The sequence below is a fragment of the Panulirus ornatus genome, chromosome 49 (genome assembly GCF_036320965.1).
Source record: "Panulirus ornatus isolate Po-2019 chromosome 49, ASM3632096v1, whole genome shotgun sequence".
Taxonomy (NCBI): domain Eukaryota; kingdom Metazoa; phylum Arthropoda; class Malacostraca; order Decapoda; family Palinuridae; genus Panulirus; species Panulirus ornatus.
Window position 1 is genome coordinate 1,558,980 of NC_092272.1, and position 26,487 is coordinate 1,585,466.

Consider the following 26,487-nt stretch of genomic DNA (forward strand, 5'->3'; position numbering starts at 1 on the left):
AAACAAAATATATTAACTCCAGTAAAACGAAAATATAAAAAAAAGATATATGGTTCATGAACCATGAAGAAAATTCTATGTCATTCCACAAAATGTCAAGTTTATATTAAGTTTTCCATTGCTAATGCAAAGCATAACATCTATATCACACAAAGTAGAACAAATGACTTATTCCCTGCAGAAATTATGGCACATTTGAATATCTAATATCTACCTTTAAGTTTCCCGTTTTCTCTGGTAAGTTCCCCGTTCTCTAATGGTTTTAATCGCTCCTCCAGATGGCGTTACTACAAGCATCACAAAAATTAGTTTGACAAACTCTTTCAATTGCGCTTCTTTGTATGTGTTTCTCTTCAGCACGGCCGCCATTTGCAGTCTTCTATGTGTCGTCTCCCAAGACGGATGTGTTCTTACGCTCTGTATTTCAAGTCTTGTGTTGCCTGATATCTTAGTGTCTACTCATCTTTTCAGTAAGTCAGACTTTATTTAGCGTTATGGCAATGTTTCTGTGCCTTTTTCCTTGACAAATGGGCTTACGTGAGCTTTTATTCCGCGATATAAATACTGAGGAAGGTTCACACAGCTCCTAGCTAGGATGCCATTTTGGTTTCGTTTAGAATGCCAGGATCAACACTCTTCTTTCAGCTTTCCTATCTTCCGTTCACCTTCACTGCTTTCTTTCGTCTGAAAATTTGGTTTATATTACGATTCGTTAAGGCGACAGCTTTTCATTGATCACAGTCTTTTGGAACGTCTGACCCCGCCATATAGGTTATTACAGTTATATGGTTGTTTGCCTCAATTACCAGTTTAGCTCAACATGGGAATAATGTCTATCTACGTTTTGTATTTGCAGTATACAAACAATAAGACCAGCTTTTGAAGTTCATTGTGCTGGTCAATGATAACAAACACTTGCGTCTTGTTTACCCTTAGGTTTCACAGAATAAGAGTAGTAAAGGAAACAATGCTAGTGAGAGGTTTTTGTCCTCGCAGTTGACACCAATTTTAAGCATACATTTAAATGTGGATGATAATACATTATCCTATAATGTACCCATGATTTCAGCTCATTCATGATCCACACTTGGTCACTGGTAGATGTTATATACATGTCGTAATTCAACTTTGTTAATAGAAAATGTCTTAACGTGTTCAAGTTGAAGTGGAAATTAAGACACCGTTCATTTCCAGAGTTCCAGTCCAACAATGGATATGACGACCTTCCGTCCACCGTCGAGGACCACGTCACCCTCAGTCGCCTGCTGACGTCGCAAGAGGGAGGGAGGAAGCCGTCATGACAGCACCCAAGCGTCTTGCCTGAAGGAGGGTGGTACCTCCTTCAGGTGTAAGTTTGATAGGGAGGTAAACCTTCGTCGAGTCTAGGAGGGTGGTACCTACATCACGTGTATGTTTGATAGGGAGGTAAACCTTCAAGTCAAGGAGGGTGGTACCCCCATCACGTGTATGTTTGATAGGGGGGTAAACCTTCGTCGAGTCAAGGAGGTTGGTACCTCCTTCACGTGTATGTTTGATAGGGAGGTAAACCTTCGTCGAGTCTAGAAGGGTGGTACCTCCATCAAGTGTATGTTTGATAGGGAGGTAAACCTTCGTCGAGTCTAGGAGGGTGGTACCTCCATCAAGTGTGTTTGATAGGGAGGTAAACCTTCGTCGAGTCTAGGAGGGTGGTACCTCCTTCACGTGTATGTTTGATAGGGAGGTAAACCTTCATTGAGTCTAGAAGGGTGGTACCTCCTTCAGGTGTAAGTTTGATAGGGAGGTAAACCTTCGTCGAGTCAAGGAAGATGGTACCTCCATCACGTGTATGTTTGCTAAGGAGGTAAACCTTCGTTGAGTCTAGAAGGGTGGTACCTCCTTCACGTGTATGTTTGCTAGGGAGGTAAACCTTCGTCGAGTCAAGGAGGGTGGTACCTCCATCACGTGTATGTTTGATAGGGAGGTAAACCTTCGTCGAGTCAAGGAGGGTGGTACCTCCTTCACGTGTGTGTTTGATAGGGGGATAAACCTTCGTTGAGTCTAGAAGGGTTTTACCTCCATCACGTGTATGTTTGATAGGGAGGTAAACCTTCGTTGAGTCAAGGAGGGTGGTACCTCCTTCACGTGTATGTTTGATAGGGAGGTAAACCTTCGTTGAGTCAAGGAGGGTGGTACCTCCATCAAGTGTATGTTTGCTAGGGAGGTAAACCTTCAAGTCAAGGAGGGTGGTACCTCCTTCACGTGTATGTTTGCTAGGGAGGTAAACCTTCATTGAGTCTAGAAGGGTGGTACCTCCTTCACGTGTGTGTTTGATAGGGAGGTAAACCTTCAAGTCAAGGAGGGTGGTACCTCCTTCACGTGTATGTTTGATAGGAGGGTAAACCTTCGTCGAGTCGAGGCGTGAACCACCGACATGAGGCGTGAGCCACCGACTTAAATGATTGACATGACGGTATGTGGCAGACTGGGACCCTCCCTGTGACTTGTGTCAGTATAGGGAGCGTTTGGCTCCTCAGGGAGCGGTATGCGCGGGTCACACGGGTGATCATCACTTTGAGAATTGTATTCGATGCAGCTTCTGCGGGCTATAAGGTCGTCAAAAGTCGAGCTTAACGTAGTGAATTAGATCATGGCCGACGCCAGATGACTTGATTCCAATTGTACGGGCTCCACTAGCGGGTCATCAGTGTAAAGCTTCACCTTGGGAAATTTATTCCATTTGATTCCAGACGATTTTATTCAGTTTTTGTGGATTCCAATGTTTATCAAAGTAAAGCTTCACCTCTGGAGTATCATTATGGCCTACGACAGATAATCTTTTGCGTGTTTTCTGGGCTCCACGGATCATCAAAGTAGAACTTCCATTTGGGAATTTAATTTTTGGCCGACGTCAAACTGTTTCACACAGCTTCAGTGAGCTGCTCTGGTCATCATAATGAACCTTCACTTTCTGAATTTTATTCTGGAGGACACCTTACGAGTTTATTCAGCATATGCTGGCTCAAAAGGTCGTCAGAGTAAAAGCTTCACTTTGGGACTTCTATTTCGGCGAAAGCAAGACTAACTTGTTCAGCTTTTGAGGGGCCCTCATGTGTCGTCAAACCAAAGTATCTCTTTGAGACTTTTCTCCTGGTTAATGCTGGAAAATTTCAATTAGATTTTACAGTGTCCACAGGTCCTTAAACCTAAAGCTTCCCTTTACGATTTTCACTTCTGCTTCACACCAGCTGATTTCAGCCTGGTTTTGAAGGGCGCACGGGTCGCCAAACTTTAAGCTTCACTCGGGAAATCATTTCTGTCCAACGCCAAACTATTATGATCGGGGTGTTTTACGTGGCCCAGGTGGGTCGCCAAACCTGGAAATTTTTTTTTTCCCGGCTAACGTCGAACTTTGTTTCACTCGGGAAATCATTTCTGCCTAACGCCACACTATTCTCTGTGTGTGTGTGTGTGTGTGTGTGTGTGTAGGAGGAGGATAAATGGGCCCAGGGGGTCTTCAAACTTAATGCTTCAACCTGGCAATTTTGTTCTGACGAACGTCTCACTATTTTCATCAGGTTTTGCTGGGCCCACGTACAGGTCGTTAAACTAAAAACTACACTCTGGGACCTTTTTACTTCTGCATAAGAGAACTACGCCATATGAAACTTATATACTTTTTTTTTTTTTTTTTTTTACAAAATTGATGTTCCTTGCCTACATACTTTTATAGAAGTCAGTTACTTTTTTTTTTTTTTACAAAATTGATGTTCCTTGCCTACATACTTTTATAGAAGTCAGTTACTTTTTTTCTTTTTATAAAATTGATGTTCCTTGCCTACATACTTTTATAGAAGTCAGTTACTTTTCTTTTTACAAAATTGATGTTCCTTGCCTACATACTTTTATAGAAGTCAGTTACTTTGTTTTTTCTTACAAACTTGATGTTCGTTGCCTACATACTTTTATAGAAGTCAGTTATTTTTTTTTTTACAAAATTGATGTTCCTTGCCTACATACTTTTATAGAAGTCAGTTACTTTTTTTTTTTTAACAAAATTGATGTTCCTTGCCTACATACTTTTATAGAAGTCAGTTACTTTTTTTTTTTATAAAATTGATGTTCCTTGCCTACATACTTTTATAGAAGTCAGTTACTTTTTTTTTTTTTTACAAAATTGATGTTCCTTGCCTACATACTTTTATAGAAGTCAGTTACTTTTTTTTTTTTTTTTTTTTACAAAATTGATGTTCCTTGTCTACATACTTTCATAGAAGTCAGTTACTTTTTTTCTTTTACAAAATTGATGTTCCTTGCCTACATACTTTTATAGAGGTCAGTTACTTTTTTTTTTTTTTTTACAAAATTGATGTTCCTTGCCTACATACTTTCATAGAAGTCAGTTACTTTTTGCATTATAATTTCCTTGCTTCAAGCTATTATCTGTAATCATACGTTTAATTATATGTTTAATGAATAATTTGACATATCACAATAGTGCCAAGTTAAACTAGAGAGTTACGAAAACCTTTGTGGATGTTAGAAAGGTAACTCATTGACTCCGGGTTGTCACTGGTCTCATATAAATAGTTAAGAAATATTTTTTGGTTCCAATAATCTATGAATTACCACCATAAGCACTTTTAAACATTGATGATCCATATATTTGACTATGGCTCTGGCATGATGCTTGACCTGTCTTGTCTCATAAATTCTTGATGACAAATGACTGCAGACCTTGTAACTTCTTTGCACCTTCTTTGCACTCACGTCCATAATACGAGGCGCACATTCTGCCACACACGATACATAAGGTACACATTCTGCCACACACAATATATAAGGTACACATTCTGCCACACACAATATATAAGGTACACATTCTGCCACACACAATACATGAGGCGCACATTCTGCCATACACGATACATAAGGTATACATTCTGCCACACACAATATATAAGGTACACATTCTGCCACACACAATACATAAGGTACACATTCAGCCACACACAGTACATGAGGCGCACATTCTCCCACACACGACACATAAGGTACACATTCTGCCACACAGGATACATGACGCACATTCTGCCACATATAATACATGAGGCATACATGCTGCCACACACGATACATGAGGCACACATTCTACCACACACATTACATAACGTACGCATTCTGCCACACACGATACATAAGGTATACATTCTGCCACACACAATACATAAGGTACACATTCTGCCACACACAATATATAAGGTACATATTCTGCCACACACAATACATGAGGCGCACATTCTGCCACACACGATACATAAGGTACACATTCTGCCACACAGGATACATAACGCACATTCTGCCATACGTGATACATAAGGCATACATGCTGCCACACACGAAACATGAGGCACACATTCTACCACACACAATACATAAGGTACACATTATGCCAGACACGACACATAAGGTACACATTCTGCCACACAGGATACATGAGGCACACATTCTAGACACAAGATACATGAGGCACACATTCTGCCACATACGATACATGTAGCCCACATTCTGCCAGCACGATACATGAGGCGCACAATCTGCCACACACGACACATAAGGTACACATTCTGCCCCACACGATACATAAGGTACACATTCTGCCACACACGATACATGAGGAACACATTCTTCTACACAAGATACATGAAACATTCTGCTACACACAATACATGAGGCACACATTCTACCACAACGATACATGAGGCACACATTATGCCACACGCGATACATGTGGCACATATTCTGCCACACACGATACATGAGGCGCATATTCTGCCACACACGATACATAAGGTAGAAAATCTGCCACACACGATACATAAGGGACACATTCTGCCACACACGATACATAAGGGACACATTCTGCCACATACGATACATGAGGCACACATTCTACCACACACGATACATGAGGCGGACATTCTACCACACGCGATACATAAGGTACACATCTGCCACACAGGATACATAAGGTACACATTCTACCACACACGATACATGAGGCACACATTTTGCCACACTAGATACATGAGGCACACATTCTACCACAACGATACATGAGGCACACATTCTGCCACACACGATACATGTGGCACATAGTCTCCCACACACGATACATGAGGCGCATATTCTGCCACACACGATACATAAGGTACACATTCTGCCACACACGATACATAAGGGACACATTCTGCCACATACCATACATGAGCCACACATTCTACCACACACGATACATGAGGCACACATTCTACCACAACGCCATATGAGCCACACATTCTGCCACAGACGATACATGTGGCACATATTCTGCCACACGCGATACGTGAGGCGCATATTCTGCCACACACGATACATAAGGCACACTTTCTGCCACACACTATACATGTGGCACATAGTCTACCACACACGATACATGATGCGCATATTTTGCCACACACAATACATAAGGTACACATTCTGCCACACACGATACATAAGGTACACATTCTGCCGCACACGATACATAAGGGACACATTCTGCCACACACCATACATGAGGCACACATTCTACCACACACCATACATGAGACACACATTCTGCCACAAACGGTACATGTGGCACATATTCTGCCACACGCGATACCTGAGGCGCATATTCTGCCACACAGGATACATGAGGTACACATTCTCCCACACACGATACATGTGGCACAAATTCTGCCACACACGATACATAAGGCACAAATTCTGCCACATACGATACATAAGGCACACATTTTACCACACACGATACATGAGGCACACATTCTGCCACACACGATACATGTGGCACAAATTCTGCCACACACGATACATAAGGTACACATTCTGCAACACACGATACATAAGGGACACATTTTGCTACACACCATACATGAGGCGTATATTCTGCCACACACGATACGTAAGGTACACATTCTGCCACACACGATACATAAGCGACACACTCTGCCACACACGATACATACGGCACACATTCTGCCACACGATACATAAGTTACACATTTTGCCACACACGATTCATAAGGGACACATTGTGCCACACATGATGCATAAGGCACTTTACCACACGATACATGAGGCACACATTCTGCCACACACGATACATGTGGCACATAGTCTACCACACACGATACATGAGGCGCATATTTTGCCACACATGATGCATAAGGTACACATTCTGCCACACACGATACATAAGGTACACATTCTGCCACACACGATACATAAGTTACACATTTTGCCACACACGATTCATAAGGGACACATTCTACCACACACCATACATGAGGCACACATTCTACCACAACGCTACATGAGACATACATTCTGCCACAAATGATACATGTGGCACATATTCTGCCACACGCAATACCTGAGGCGCATATTCTGCCACACGAGACATAAGGTACACATTCTCCCACACACGATACATGTGGCACAAATTCTGCCACACACGATACATAAGGCACATTTTACCACACACGATACATGAGGCACACATTCTGCCAAACACGATAATTATGGCACACATTCTGCCACACACGATACATGAGACGCACATTCTTCCACACACGGTATATAAGGAACAGATTCTGCCACAGGATAAATTAGGTACACATTCTGACAGACACGATACATGAGGCACACATTCTAGCAAACACGATACATGAGGTAATCATTCTAACACACAGGATACATGTGGCACACATTCTTCCATACACGATACATGTGGCACACATTCTACCACATCGATACATGAGGCGCACATTCTGCCACACACGATACACAAGGGACACATTCTGCCACACACGATACATGAGGCACACATTCTACCACACACGATATACGAGGCACGCATTCTACCACAACGGTACATGAAGCACACATTCTGCCACACACGATACCTGTGGCGCATATTCTACCACACGCGATACATGAGCCCAAATTCTGCCACACACGATACATAAGGTACACATTCTACCACACACGATACATAAGGTACACATTCTGCCACACACGATACATAAGCGACACATTGTGCCACGCACGATACATGAGGCACACATTTTACGACACTTGATACATGAAGCACACATTCTGCCAAACATGATACTTGTGGCACACATTCTACCACACACGATACATGAGGCGCACATTCTGCCACACACGATACATAAGGTACATATTCTGCCACACGATACATAAAGTAAACATTCTGCCACACGATACATAAAGTACGCATCTGCCACACGCGATAAATGAGGCACACATTCTACCAAACACGATACTTGACGTACACATTCCACCACACACGATACATGTGGCACAAATTCTGCCACACACGATACATGAGGCGCACATTCTGCCACACACGATGCTTAAGGTACACATTCTGCCACACACGATACATAAGATACACATTCTGCCACAACCGATACATGAGGCACACATTCTGCCGCAACCGATACATGAGGCACACATTCTGCAACACACGATACATAAAGCAAACATTCTGCCACACACGATACATGGGGCACACATTCTGCCACACACGATACACGAGGCACACATTCTTCCACAAAAGATACATGGGGCACACATTCTGCCACACACGATACATATGGCACACATTCTGCCACACACGATACACGAGGAACACATTATGCCACTCACGATACATGAGACACAAATTCTTCAACAAAAGATACATAAGGTACACATTCGGCCTCACACGATACATGAGGGACACCTGCCACACACAATACATGATGTACACATTCTGCCACATACGATACATGTGGCATACATTCTGCCACACGCTATACATAAGGTACACATTCTGCCAAACACAAAACATAAGGTACACATTCTGCCACACACAATACATGAGGTACATATTCCGCCACACACGATACATGAGGCACACATTTTCTTCCACATATGATACATGCGGCACACATTCTGACACACACGATACATGAGGCACACATTATGCCACTCACGATACATGAGACACAAATTCTTCAACAAAAGATACATAAGGTACACATTCGGCCTCACACGATACATGAGGGACACCTTGTGCCACACACAATACATAATGTACACATTCTGCCACATACATGTGGCATACATTCTGCCACACACGATACATAAGTTACACATTCTGCCAAACACAATACATAAGGTACACATTCTACCACACACGATACATGAGGCACACATTCTGCCACACACGATACATAAGGTACACATTCTGCCACACACGATACGTGAGGCACACATTCTACCACACACGATATATGAGGCACACGTTCAACCACAATGCTACATGAAGCACACACTCTGCCACACACGATACATGTGGCACATATTCTGCCATACGCGATACATGAGCCCAAATTTTGCCACACTCGATACATGTGGCACACATTCTACCACGCACGATACATGAGGCGCACATTCTGCCACACACGATACATAAGGTACACATTCTGCCACACGATACATAAAGTGCACATTCTGCCACACGGTACATATATTACACATTCTGCCAGACGCGATACATGAGGCACACATTCTACCACACACGATACATGAGGCACATATTCTGCCATACACGACACACGAGGCAAACATTCTGCAACACACGATACATAAGGCAAACATTCTGCCACACACGATACATGGGGCACACATTCTGCCACACACGATACATGAGACACATTCTTCCACAAAAGATACATGGGGCACACATTCTGCCACACACGATACATATGGCACACATTCTGCCACACACGATACATAAGGTATACATTCTACCACGCACGATAGATGAGGCACACATTATGCCACTCACGATACGTGAGAGACAAATTCTTCAACAAAAGATACATAAGGTACACATTCGGCCTCACACGATACATGAGGGACACCTTCTGCCACACACAATACATGATGTACACATTCTGCCACTTACGATACTTGTGGCATACATTCTGCCACACACGATACATGAGGCACACATTCTGCCACACACAATACATAAGGTACACATTCTGCCACACATAATTCATAAGGTACACATTCCGCCACACACGATACATGAGGCACACATTCTGCCACATATGATACATGAGGCACACATTCTACCACACACGATACATGAGGCACACATTCTGACTCACACGATACATAAGGTACACATTCTGCCACACACGATACATGAGGTACACATTCTGCCACACACGATACACAAGGTACACATTCTGCCCCACACGATACATGAGGCACACATTCTGCCACACACGATACATAAGGTACACATTCTGCCACACACAATATATAAGGTAGACATTCTGCCACATGCAATACATAAGGTACACATTCTACCACACACAATACATAAGGTACAAATTCTGCCACACACGATACATGAAGCACACATTCTGCCACATATGATACATGAGGCATACATTTTACCACACACGATACAAAAGGTACACATTCTACCGGACACGACACATAAGTTACACATTCTGCCAGACAGGATACATGAGGCACACATTCTACCTCACACGATACATGAGGCACATATTCTACCACATACTATATATCTGGCACACATTCTGCAAAACACGATACATGAGGCGCAAAATCTGCCACACACGATACGTAAGGTACACATTCTGCCACACACGTTACATAAGGTACACATTCTGCCACACACGATACATGAAACACACATTCTGCCACACACGATACATGAGGGAAACATTTTACCACACACGATACATGAGGCACACATTATACCACAACAATACATGAGGCACACATTCTGCCACACACGATACATGAACCGCATATTCTGCCACACACGATACATAAGGGACACATTCTCTCACACACGATACTTGAGGCATACATTCTATCACACACGGTACATGAGGCACACATTCTGGCAAACACGATACTTGTGGCACACATTTTGCCACACACGATACAGGAGGCGGACATTCTGCCACACACGATACATAAGGTACACACTCTACCACATACGATACATGAGGCACACATTCTACCACAACGATACATTAGGCACACATTCTGCCACACACAATACATAAGGCACACATTCTGCCACACACGATACATAAGGTACACATTCTGCCACACACGATACATAAGGTACAGATTCTGCCACGCACGATACATGAGACGCATATTCTGCCACACACGATACATAAGCGACACATTTTGCCACACACGATGCACGAGGCACACATTCTACCACACACGATACATGAGGCACACATTCTAACACAAAGCTACATGAGGCACATATTCTGCCACACACGATACATTTGGCACATATTCTGCCACACGCAATACATGAGGCCCATATTCTGCCACACACGATACATAAGGTACACATTCTCCCACACACGATACATGAGACGCATATTCTGCCACACACGATACATAAGGTACACCTTCTGCCACACACGATACATAAGGTACACCTTCTGCCACACACGATGCATAAGGTACAGATTCTGCCACACACAATACATTAGGGACACATTCTGCCACACACGATACATGAGGCACATATTATGCCACACACGATACATGAGGCACACATTCTACCAAAACGCTACAGGAGGCACACATTCTGCCACACACGATACATGTGGCACATATTTTGCCACACGCAATACATGAGGCACATATTTTCCCACACACGATACATAAGCGACACATTACCACACACGATACATGAGGGACATTTTAAAACACATGATACAAGAGGCACACATTCTGCCAAACATGATACTTGTAGCACACATTCTACCACATACGATACATGAGGCGCACATTCTGCTACACACAATACATAAGGTACACATTCTGCCACGCGATACATAAAGTACACATTCTGCCCCACGATACATAAGGTACACATTCTGTCACACACGATACAACAGGTACACATTCTACCAAATACGATACATGTTGTATACATTCCACCACATACGATACATTTGGCACACATTCTGCAACACACGATACATGAGGCGCACACTCTGCCAGACACGATACATAAGGTACACACTCTGCCACACACGATACATAAGATACACATTCTGCCACACACGATACATGAGGAACACATTCTGTCACAACCGATACATGAGGCAAACATTCAGCCACACAAGATACATGAGAGACATTCTGCCACACACGATACATGAGGCACATTCTGCAACAAACGATACATGAGGCACACATTCTGCCACACACGATACATGAGGCACACATTCTGCCACACACGATACATGAGGCACACATTCTGCCACACACGATACATGAGGCACACATTCTGCCACACACGATACATGGGGCACATATTCTGCCACACACGATACATGTATTTAGGGAATCAATGATGGATTGCGCAAAAGATGCTTGTGGCATGAGAAGAGTGGGAGATGGGTTGATTAGAAAGGGTAGTGAGTGGTGGGATGAAGAAGTAAGAGTATTAGTGAAAGAGAGGAGAGAGGCATTTGGACGATTTTTGCAGGGAAAAAATGCAATTGAGTGGGAGATGTATAAAAGAAAGAGACAGGAGGTCAAGAGAAAGGTGCAAGAGGTGAAAAAAAGGGCAAATGAGAGTTGGGGTGAGAGGGTATCATTAAATTTTAGGGAGAATAAAAAGATGTTCTGGAAGGAGGTAAATAAAGTGCGTAAGACAAGGGAGCAAATGGGAACTTCAGTGAAGGGCGCAAATGGGGAGGTGATAACAAGTAGTGGTGATGTGAGAAGGAGATGGAGTGAGTATTTTGAAGGTTTGTTGAATGTGTTTGATGATAGAGTGGCAGATATAGGGTGTTTTGGTCGAGGTGGTGTGCAAAGTGAGAGGGTTAGGGAAAATGATTTGGTAAACAGAGAAGAGGTAGTAAAAGCTTTGCGGAAGATGAAAGCCGGCAAGGCAGCAGGTTTGGATGGTATTGCAGTGGAATTTATTAAAAAAGGGGGTGACTGTATTGTTGACTGGTTGGTAAGGTTATTTAATGTATGTATGACTCATGGTGAGGTGCCTGAGGATTGGTGGAATGCGTGCATAGTGCCATTGTACAAAGGCAAAGGGGATAAGAGTGAGTGCTCAAATTACAGAGGTATAAGTTTGTTGAGTATTCCTGGTAAATTATATGGGAGGGTATTGATTGAGAGGGTGAAGGCATGTACAGAGCATCAGATTGGGGAAGAGCAGTGTGGTTTCAGAAGTGGTAGAGGATGTGTGGATCAGGTGTTTGCTTTGAAGAATGTATGTGAGAAATACTTAGAAAAGCAAATGGATTTGTATGTAGCATTTATGGATCTGGAGAAGGCATATGATAGAGTTGATAGAGATGCTCTGTGGAAGGTATTAAGAATATATGGTGTGGGAGGCAAGTTGTTAGAAGCAGTGAAAAGTTTTTATCGAGGATGTAAGGCATGTGTACGTGTAGGAAGAGAGGAAAGTGATTGGTTCTCAGTGAATGTAGGTTTGCGGCAGGGGTGTGTGATGTCCATGGTTGTTTAATTTGTTTATGGATGGGGTTGTTAGGGAGGTGAATGCAAGAGTTTTGGAAAGAGGGGCAAGTATGAAGTCTGTTGTGGATGAGAGAGCTTGGGAAGTGAGTCAGTTGTTGTTCGCTGATGATACAGCGCTGGTGGCTGATTCATGTGAGAAACTGCAGAACCTGGTGACTGAGTTTGATAAAGTGTGTGAAAGAAGAAAGTCAAGAGTAAATGTGAATAAGAGCAAGGTTATTAGGTACAGTAGGGTTGAGGGTCAAGTCAATTGGGAGGTGAGTTTGATTGGAGAAAAACTGGAGGAAGTAAACTGTTTTAGATATCTGGGAGTGGATCTGGCAGCGGATGGAACCATGGAAGCGGAAGTGGATCATAGGATGGGGGAGGGGGCGAAAATTCTGGGAGCCTTGAAGAATGTGTGGAAGTCGAGAACATTATCTCGGAAAGCAAAAATGGGTATGTTTGAAGGAATAGTGGTTCCAACAATGTTGTATGGTTGCGAGGCGTGGGCTATGGATAGAGTGGTGTGCAGGAGGATGGATGTGCTGGAAATGAGATGTTTGAGGACAATGTGTGGTGTGAGGTGGTTTGATCGAGTAAGTAACGTAAGGGTAAGAGAGATTTGTGGAAATAAAAAGAGCGTGGTTGAGAGAGCAGAAGAGGGTGTTTTGAAATGGTTTGGGCACATGGAGAGAATGAGTGAGGAAAGATTGACCAAGAGGATATATGTGTCGGAGTGGAGGGAACGAGGAGAAGAGGGAGACCAAATTGGAGGTGGAAAGATGGAGTGAAAAAGATTTTGAGTGATCGGGGCCTGAACATGCAGGAGGGTGAAAGGAGGGCAAGGAATAGAGTGAATTGGAGCGATGTGGTATACCGGGGTTGACGTGCTGTCAGTGGATTGAATCAGGGCATGTGAAGCGTCTGGGGTAAACCATGGAAAGCTGTGTAGGTATGTATATTTGCGTGTGTGGACGTATGTATATACATGTGTATGGGGGGGGGGGGTTGGGCCATTTCTTTCGTCTGTTTCCTTGCGCTACCTCGCAAACGCGGGAGACAGCGACAAAGCAAAAAAGAAAAAAAAAAACGATACATGAGGCACACATTCTGCCACACACGATACATAAGGCACACATTCTGCCACACACGATACATAAGGTACACATTCTCCCACATACTATACATTGCGCACACAATCTGGCACACACGATACATGTGGAACACATGCTGTCACACTCAATACATGCGTCACACATTCTGCCACACACGATACGTAATGTACACATTCTCCCACACAAGATACAAGAGGCACAAATTCTGCCACACACGATACATGTGGAACACATTCTGCCACACACGATACATGAGGCCCACACGAAGCATGAGGAACACATTCTGCCACACACGAGACATGAGGCACACATTCTGCCACATACGATTCATGAGGCACACATTCTGCAAAACACGATACATGAGGCACACATTCTTCTACACACGATACATAAGATACACATTCTGCTACACACGATATTGAGGCACACATTCTTCTACACACGATACATAAGATACACATTCTGCTACACACGATATTGAGGCACACATTTCGCCACACCCGATACATAAGGCACATATTCTGCCACACACGATACATGAGGCACACGTCCTCCCACACACGATACATAAGGTACACATTCTGACACACACGATACATTTGGCACCCATTCTGCCACACACGATACATAAGGTACACATTCGCCCACACGAAATACATGGGGCACACATTCTCCCACACACAATACATGTGTCACATGTTCTGACATACACGATACATGAGGCCCATATTCTGTCCACACGAAGCAGAAGGAACACATTCTGCCACACACGATACATAAGATACACATTCTGCCACACACGATACTTGAGGCACACATTATGCCACTCACGATACATAAGGCATACATTCTTCCACAGAACATACATAAGGTATACTTTTGGCCTCACACGATACATGAGTGACACCGTTTGCCACACACGATACATAATGTACACATTCTGCCATATACGATACATGTGGCACACAGTCTGCCACAGACGATACATTTTGCACACATTCTGCCACAAACGATACATAAAGTACACATTTTGCCACACATGATACATGAGGCGCACATTCTACCTCATACGATATATGGGGAACACATTCTACCACACATGATACATGAGGCCCACATTCTGCGACACACACATTACATAAGGTACACATTCTGCCACACACGATACAGAGGTTACACATTTTGCCACACGATACATGAGGCACACATCATGCCACACGATACATAAGGCACACATTATGCCACACACGATACAGGAGGCCAACATTCTGCCGCACATAATACATGATGCACACATTCTACCACACACGATACATGAGGGACACAGGATACAGAAGGCGCACATTCTGCCACAACCGAAATTTAAAGTACACATTCTGCCACACAGGATACATGTGGCACACATTCTGCCACACAAGATACATGAGGCACACATTCTCCCACACAAGATACATATGGCACGCATTTTATCACATGATACATGAGGCACACATTCTACCACACACGATACATGAGGCACACATTCTAACACACACGATACATGAGGCACATATTCTACCGCGCACGATACATGCGGCACATATTCTACCAAACATGATATATGAGGCACACAATGTACCACACGATACAAGAGGCACATATTCTGCCACACGATACATGAGTCACACATTCTGCCACACACGATACATGCGGCGCTCATACTACCATACCTGATACATGAGGCACACATTCTGCCACACACGACACATAAGGGACACATTCTGCCACAGACGATACTTGAGGCACACATTCTACCACTCACGATATATGAGGCGCACATTCTACCACACACGATATATGTGGCACACAGTCTACCACACACGATACATGAGGTACACATTCTACCGCACACGATACACGAGGCACACATTTTGCCACACACTACACATGTGGCACACATTCTGCCTACACGAAACATGAAGAACTCATTCTGTCACACACGATACATAAGTACATATTCTCCTACACACGATACATGGGGCACACATTCTGCCACACGATACATGTGGCACACATTCTGCCACATACGATACATAAGACACACGTTCTGCCACACACGATACATAAGGCCCACATTCTGCCAACACGAAACATATGGAACACATTTTGACACGATACATAAGAATTACATCCTGCCACACACAATACATGAGGCACAAATTCTGCCACTCGCGATACGTGCGGCACACATTCTTCCACACACGATATATAAGGTACACATACTGCCACACACGATACATGTGGCACACATTCTGCCACACACGACACAAAAGGTACGCACACTGCCACACATATGCATGTGGCACACATTCTGCCACACACGATAGATAAAGTACACATTCTGCCACACACAATACATGAGGCACACAAACTGACACACACGATACATGAGGCACACATTCTGCCACACACGATACATGTGGCACACATTCTTCCTCACTCAGTACGTAAGGTACAAATTCTGCCACACACGATACATAAGGCACACAATCTGCCACACACGATACATGAGACACACATTTTACAATACACAATACATGAGCCACACATTCTACCGCACAAGATACACGAAGCACGTATCCTACCACACACGATACATGAGGCTCACATTTCACCACACACGATATATATGGCACACATTCTGCCACACACGATACATAAGGTACACAATCTGCCACACACGATATATAAAGTACACATTCTGCCACACATAATACATGAGACACATTCGTCCACACACGATACATGTGGCGCACATCCTGCCACAACCGATGCATGAGGCCCACAATCTGACCACACGATACATAAGGTACACATTCTGCCACACACGATACATAAGATAAACATTCTGCCACACACGATACATGAGGCACACATTCTTGCACTCGCGTTACGTGAGGCACACATTCTTCCACTCATGATACATAAGGTAGACAATCTGCCACACGCGATACATGAGGGAAAGATTCTGCCACACACGATACATAAGGTACACATTCTGCCCCACAAAATACATGAGGCACACATTCTGCCACTCCTGATACATGAGGCACACATCCTTCCACAAACGATACATACGGTACACTTTCTGCCACACACAATACATGAGGAACACCATCTGCCACACACGATACACAAGGTACACATTCTGCCACACACGATACATGTGGCACACATTCTGCCACACATGATGCATAAGGTACACATTCCTCCACACACGATACATGAGGCACACTTTCTACCACACACGATACATAAGGCACACATTTTGCCACATATGATACATAAGGTACAAATTCTCCCACACAAGATACATGGGGCACACATTCTGCCACACACGATACATGTGGCACACATTCTGACACACGATACATGAGGCCCATAATCTGCCGACACGAAGCATAAGGAACACATTCTGCCACACACGATACTCAAGGTACATATTTTGCCACACACGATACATGAGGCACACATTATGCCACTCACCATACATGAGGCACACATTCTTCCACAGAAGATACATAAGATACACATTCGGCCTCACACGATACGTGAGGGACACCTTCTGCCACACACGATACATAATGTACACATTCTGCCACATACGATACATGTGGCACACATTCTGCCACACACGATACATGTGGTACATATTCTGCCACACACGATACATAAAGTACACATTTTGCCACACAGGATACATGAATCACACATTCTACCTCATACGATAGATGAGGAACACATTCTACCTCACACGATTCATGAGGCGCACATTCTGCCACACACATTACATAAGGTACACATTCTGCCACACACGATATATGAGGAACACATTATGCCACACACGATACATGAGGCCAATATTCTGCCGGACATGATACATGAGGCACACATTCTACCACACACGATACATGAGGGACACATTCTACCACACACGATACATGAGGCGCACATTTTGCCACACACGATACATAAGGTACACTCTGCCACACACGATACATGTGGCACACATTCCGCCACACATGATATATAAGGCACAGATTCTAACACACACGATACATGAGGCACACATTCTAACACAAACGATACATGAGGCACACATTCTAACACACACGATACATGAGGCACACATTGTACCACACGATACAAGAGGCACATATTCTGCCACACGATACACGAGGCACACATTGTGCCACACACGATACATGCGGCACGCGTACTACCATAACTGATACATGAGGCACATATTCAGCCACACACGATACATAAGGGAGAGATTCTGCCACACACGATACATAAGGCACACATTCTACCACCACACACAATACATGAGGCGCAAATTCTACCACACACGATATAAGAGGCGCACATTATACCACACACGATACATGCGCACATTCTACCGCACACGATACACGAGCCACACATTTTGCCACACACTATACATGTGGCACACATTCTGCCACAGACGATACATGTGGCACATATCCTGCCACACACGATACGTAAAGTACACATTTTGCCACACACGATACATGAGGCACACATTCTACCTCACACGATTCATGAGGCGCACATTCTGCCACACACATTACATAAGGTACACATTCTGCCACACACGATACAGAAGTTACACATTATGCCACACACGATATATGAGGCACACATTATGCCACACACGATACATGAGGCCAATATTCTGCCGGACATGATACATGAGGCATACATTCTAGCACTCATGATACATGAGGGACACATTCTACCACACACGATACATGAGGCGCACATTTTGCCACACACGATACATAAGGTACACTCTGCCACACACGATACAGTGGCACACATTCTACCACACACGATACATGAGGAACACATTCTAACACACACGATACATGAGGCACACATTGTACCACACGATACAAGAGGCACATATTCTGCCACACGATACACGAGGCACACATTGTGCCACACACGATACATGCGGCACGCGTACTACCATAACTGATACATGAGGCACATATTCAGCCACACACGATACATAAGGGAGAGATTCAGCCACACACGATACATAAGGCACACATTCTACCACACACGATACATGAGGCGCACATTTTGCCACACAAGATACATAAGGTACACTCTGCCACACACGATACATGTGGCACACATTCCGCCACACATGATATATAAGGCACAGATTCTGCCACACACGATACATGAGGCACACATTCTACCACACACGATACATGAGGCACACATTCTAACACACACGATACATGAGGCACACATTGTACCACACGATACAAGAGGCACATATTCTGCCACACGATACACGAGGCACACATTGTGCCACACACGATACATGCGGCACGCGTACTACCATAACTGATACATGCGGCACGCGTACTACCATAACTGATACATGAGGCACATATTCAGCCACACACGATACATAAGGGAGAGATTCTGCCACACACGATACATAAGGCACACATTCTACCACCACACACAATACATGAGGCGCAAATTCTACCACACACGATATAAGAGGCACACATTATACCACACACGATACATGCGCACATTCTACCGCACACGATACACGAGCCACACATTTTGCCACACACTATACATGTGGCACACATTCTGCCACACACGATACATGAGGCACACCTTCTGCCACCCGCGATACATAAGGCACGGATTCTTCAACTCACGATACATAAGGTACACATTCTGTCGCACACGATATATGAAGGAAAGATTCTGCCACACGATACATAAGGTACACATTCTGCCAAACACGATACATGTGGCACAAATTCTGCCACACACGATACATAAGATTCACGTTCTGCCACACACGATACATGAGGCACATATTGTGGCACTCGCGATACATGAGGCACACATTCTTCCACTCATGATAGGTAAGATACACAATCTGCCACACACGATACATGAGGGAAAGATTCTGCCACACACGATACATAAGTTACACATTCTGCCACACACTATACATATGGCACACATTCTGCCACACACGATACATAAGAGTCATATTCTGCCTCACACGATACATGAGGCACACATTCTGGCACACACGATGCATGTGGCACACATTCTGAGACATACGATACATGAGGCACACCTGCCACTCGCGATACTTGAGGCACACATTCTGCCACACAAGATACATATGGCACACATTCTGCCACACACGATACATATGGCACACATTCTGCCACACACGATACATAAAAATCACATTCTGCCACACACGATACACGAGGCACACATTCTGCCCCACACGATACATAAGGTACACATTCTGTAACACACGTTACATGAGGCACACATCTGCCACACACGATACATTAGGTCCACATTTTGCCACACACGATAAATATGGCACACATTCTGCCACATATGATACATAAGGCACACATTCTGCCCACGCGAAACATAAGGAGCACATCTGCCAAACACGATACATACGATACACATTCTGCCACACACGATACATGAGGCACACATTTTGCCACTCGCGATACATGAATCACACATTTTGCCACACACTATACATAAGATTCACATTCTGCCACACACAATACATGAGGGACACCATCTGCAACGCACGATACCAAAGGTTCACATTCTGCCACACACGATATATGTGGCACACATTCTGCCACACACGATACATAAGGTACACATTCTGCCACACACGATACATGAGGCACACATTCTGCCACACACGATACATAAGATACACATTCTGCCACACACGATACATGAGGCACACATTCTGCCACACACGATACATGAGGCACACATTCTGCCACACACGATACATAAGGGACACATTCTGCCTCACACGATACATGAGGCACGCAATCTACCACACACGATACATGAGGCACACATTCGGCCACACAAGATACGTGAGGTACACATTCTGCCACACAGGATACATAAGGTACACATTCTGCCACACACGAAATGTGTCGCACGCATTCTGCCACACACGATACATGAGGCACATATTCTGCTACACACGATACATGCGGCGCACACATTACCACACATGATACATGAGGCAAACATTCTACCACACACGATACATAAAGAACACATTCTAACACACACGATACATGAGGCACACATTCTACCACACACTATACATTCGGCACACATTCTACCACACACGATACATGCGGCACACATTTTACCACACATGATACATGAGGCAAACATTCTACCACACACGTTACATAAGGAACACATTCTAACACACACGATACATGAGGTACACGTTCTACCACACACGATACACAAGATACGTGAGGTGCACATTCTGCCACACAGGATACATAAGGTACACATTGTGCCATACACGATATATATCGCACGCATTCTGCCTCACACGATACATAAGGCACATATTCTGCGACACACGATACATGAGGCACATATTCTGCCACACACGATACATGCGGCACACATTTTACCACACATGATACATGAGGCACTCATTCTACCACACATGGTATGTGAGGCACACATTCTAACACACACAATACATGAGGCAAACATTCTACCACACATGATACATGAGGCACATATTCTACCGCACATGACACATGAGGCGAACATTCTACTACACATGATGCATGAGGCGCATATTGTAGCACACACGATACATGAGGCACACATTCTAGCACATGATATAGTTGGCACACATTCTATCACACAAGATACATGAGGCACACATTCTACCACGCATGATACATGAGGCACAGATTGTACCACACGATACAAGAGGCACATATTCTGCCACACGATACATGAGGCACATATTCTGCCACAGACGATACATAAGGGACACATTCTCCCACACACGGTACATGAGGCACACATTCTTCCACACACGATACGTGAGGCACACATTCTACTACACATGATACATGAGGCACACGTTCTACCACACATGATACATGAGGTACACATTCTACCACACACGATACATGAGGCAAACATTCTTTCACACACGATACATGAGGCGCACATTCTGTCACACATGATACATTCTGTACACATTCTGCCAAACATGGGAGATATGGGACACATTCTGCCACACAAGGTACATGAGACATATTTTACCACACACGATACATGAGGTACACATTCTGCCCCACACGATATATGTGGCACAATTTCTGCCACACACGATACATGAGGCACACATTGTACCACACATGATACATGCGCCACATATTCTCCCACACAAGATACATGAGGCACACATTCTGCCACACATGATTCATGAGTCCCACATTCTGCCCACACGATACATAAGGTACACATTCTTCCACGCAGAATGTATAAGATACACATTCTGCCACACACGATACATAAGGCACACATTTTGCCACACACGATATATATGGCACAAATTTTATCACACATGATACATGAGGCACACATTCTACCACACACGATACATGAGGCACACATTTTAAAGCACACGATACATGAGGCACACATTCTACCACACACGATCCATGCGACACATATTCTACCACACATGATACATGAGGCACACATTGTACCACACGATACAAAAGGCACATATTCTGCCACACGATACATGACGCACACATTCTGCCACACACGATACATGCGGCACGCATACTACCATACCCGATACATGAAGCACACATTCAGCCACACACGATACACAAGGGACAGATTCTGCCACACACGATACATGAGGCACACATTCTACCACCACACACGATACATAAGGCGCCCATTCTACCACACACGATATATGAGGCACAATGTACATGTTGCACACATTCTGCCACACACGGTACATAAAGTGCACATTCTCCCACACACGATACATGGGGCACACATTCTGCCACACGATACATGTGGCACACATTATGCCACACACTATATATAAGGCACACATTCTGCCACACACGATACATATGGCGCACATTCTGTCCAGACGAAACATAAGAACATATTTTGCCACACACGATACATAAGAATTACACACTGCTACACACGATACATAAAGTACACATTCTTCCACACACGATGCATGTGGCACACATTCTGCCACACACGATACATAAGGCACACATTTTGCCACACACGATACATGATGCGCAAATTCGGCCACATACGATACATAAGGTACACATTCTGCCATACACGATACATGAGGTACACATTCTGCCACACACGATACATGTGGCACACATTTTACCACACATGATATATGAGGCAAGCATTCTACCACACACGATACATGAGGAACACATTCTAACACACACGATACATGAGGTACACATTCTACCACACATGATACATGAGGAACACATTCTAACACACACGATACAAGAGGCAAACATTCTACAACGCATGATACATAAGGCACATATTCTAACACACACGATACATGAGGTACACTTTCGACCACACAAAATACATGAGGCACATATTCTACTGCACACAATAGATGCGGCATACATTCTACCACACACGATTCATGAGGCACACATTCTACCACACACAATACATGAGGCACAACTGTACCTCACGATACAAGAGGCACATATTCTGCCACACGATACATGAGGCAAACATTCTGCCACACACGATACATAAGGGACACATTCTGCCACACGATACATAAGGTACACATTTTGCCACACACGATACATAAGGGACACATTCTGCTTCACACGATACATGAGGCAGACATTCTGCCACACACGATACATGAGGCACACATTCGGCCACACACGATACGTGAGGTGGACGTTCTGCCACACAGGATACATAAGGTACACATTCTGCAACACACAATACATGTCGCACGCATTCTGCCGCACACGATACATAAGGCACATATTCTGTCACACACGATACATGAGGCACATATTCTGGCACACACAATACATGAACGCCACATTCTGCCACATACGATATATAAGGTACACATTCTGCCATACACTATACATGAGGTACACATTCTGCCACACACGATACATGCGGCACACATTTTACCACACATGATTCATGAGGCAAACATTCTACCACACCGGTACATGAGGCACAACTGTACCACACGATACAAGAGGCACATATTCTTCCACACGATACATGAGGCAAACATTCTGCCACGCACGATACATAAGGGACACATTCTGCCACACGATACATGAGGCAGGCACACATTCTGCCATACACGATACATGAGGCGCACATTTTGCCACACACGATAGATAAGGTACGCATTCTACCATACACTATACATGAAGTACACATTCTGCCAAACACGATACATGCGGCACACATTTTACCAGACATGATACATGAGGCAAACATTATACTACACACAATACATAAGGCACACATTCTAACACACACAATACATGAGGCACACACTCTACCAAACTATACTTGCGGCACACATTCTACCACATACGATACTTGAGGCACACATTCTACCACACACGATACATGAGGCGAACATTCTACTACACATGATACATGAGGCGCATATTCCAACACACACGATACATGAGGCGAACATTCTACCACACATGATACATGAGGCACAGATTGTACCACACGATACAAGAGGCACATATTCTGTCACACGATACATTAGGCACACATTCTGCCACACACGATACATAAGGGACACATTCTGCCACACACGGTACTTGAGGCACACATTCTTACACACACCATACATAAGGCGCACATTCAACCACAAACGATATATGAGGTAAACATTCTGCCACAGACGATAAATGAGGCACACATTCTACCGCACATGATACATGAGGCACACATTCTAACACACACGATACATGAGGCACACATTCTAACACACACGATACATGAGGCACACATTCTACCACACATGGTATATGAGGCACACATTCTAACACGATACATGAGGCACACATTCTAACACACACGATACATGAGGTACACATTCTACCACACACGATACATGAGGCAAACATTCTTCCACACACGATACATGAGACACATTCTTCCACACATGATACATGAGGCACACATTCTAACACACACGATACATGAGGCACACATTCTAACACACATGATACATGAGGTAAACATTCTACCACACACGATACATGAGGCAAACATTCTTCCACACACGATACATGAGACACATTCTTCCACACACGATACATGAGGCAAACATGCTACCGCATACGATACATGAGGCACACATTTTGCCACATACTATACATGTGGCACACATTCTGCCACAAACGATACATGAGGCGCACATTCTGCCACACGCGATACATTCTGTACACATTCTGCCAAACATGGTAGATTAGTGGCACATTCTGCCACACAAGGTACATGAGACATATTTTACCACACACGATACATGAAGCACACATTCTGCCCCACACGATATATGTGGCACAATTTCTGCCACACACAATACATGAGGCACATACTCTGCCACACAGGATACATAAGGCACACATTCTGCCACACGCGATACATTCTGTACACATTCTGCCAAACATGGTAGATAAGGGACACATTCTGCCACACAAGGTACATGAGACATATTTACCACACACGATACATGAGGCACACATTCTGCCCCACACGATAT

The 26,487-nt window shown here is 44.0% G+C and overlaps 1 long non-coding RNA gene across 2 annotated transcripts in view; it reads left to right on the forward strand.

Annotated features, from left to right (window-relative positions):
• Nucleotides 1-387: 387 nt before the first annotated feature.
• The window catches only part of LOC139764263 (uncharacterized), a 34,911-nt gene continuing 8,811 nt past the window's right edge, over nucleotides 388-26,487 (forward strand). Inside the window, exons 1-2 of one of the 2 annotated variants that reach the window (XR_011716331.1) lie at nucleotides 388-470; nucleotides 1,195-1,365. This is a non-coding gene — a long non-coding RNA (uncharacterized lncRNA). The remainder of the gene's footprint in view (nucleotides 471-1,194; nucleotides 1,366-26,487) is intronic. The other variant, XR_011716332.1, reaches the window with a different exon arrangement.